The sequence below is a fragment of the Chrysochloris asiatica genome, unplaced genomic scaffold (assembly GCF_000296735.1).
Source record: "Chrysochloris asiatica unplaced genomic scaffold, ChrAsi1.0 scaffold00116, whole genome shotgun sequence".
NCBI lineage: Eukaryota > Metazoa > Chordata > Mammalia > Afrosoricida > Chrysochloridae > Chrysochloris > Chrysochloris asiatica.
In genome coordinates, this window is record NW_006408634.1 from 8383014 (window position 1) to 8383804 (window position 791).

Consider the following 791-nt stretch of genomic DNA (forward strand, 5'->3'; position numbering starts at 1 on the left):
AACTGTGGGGGTCGGCTTTGTTCAAGTAAAGAAGAGCTTGTTGAAGCAATGGAATGATTCTAAATGAAAAATGTAAAGTATTCTGATACTCAATGAGAGAAAAAGGGTTTTGATACAGAAAAGCTATAAATCTATCTTTATCGAGCATCACATTTTCTCTCCATAAGCACATTTCTATACATACTTTGGCTTAATCACACTTTGTTTCTTATAAACCAGATAAAAGAGCAGAAATTCAAAATCCTCACAGGAAAGTCCATACAGAAGAAACCCCTCTACCAGAAGGAGCAATCTCTGTTGTTCTTCTTCTTAAGTAACATCAAGTTGGTTCCGTGCCTTAATGGCCTTGTATAATAAGGTGTCTGAGGTTAGGTGGTGAGTTTGACACTCTGACCTTGCAATGCAAACTGACTTGTATTCCAGTACATTAACCCACAGGCCATGTAGAAACTCTCTATCAAATGCGTTGCTCAAAACAAGGGAATGTGAGAGGAAATCTAAAATTAAGGTGACAAAACACCTAATGGTGCAATGGTTAATCTACTGGCCGTGAACCTAAAGCTCATTGATTCGAACCCACCAAACAGTCCACAGTCTTCTTCTGTTCACATTTACAGGCTTGCAAACCCCAGAGGACAGTTCTACTCTCTCCTACAGGGTAAACTGCTCAATAAAAGTCAGAAACTAGTAGTTTTCTTTCCACAGTAGCTGGTAAACAGTTGCCAGTATGAAATGCTTCTAGGACAAGAATACTGAAAACCTCAGTGTGATCACTGTTCTGGGATACTATT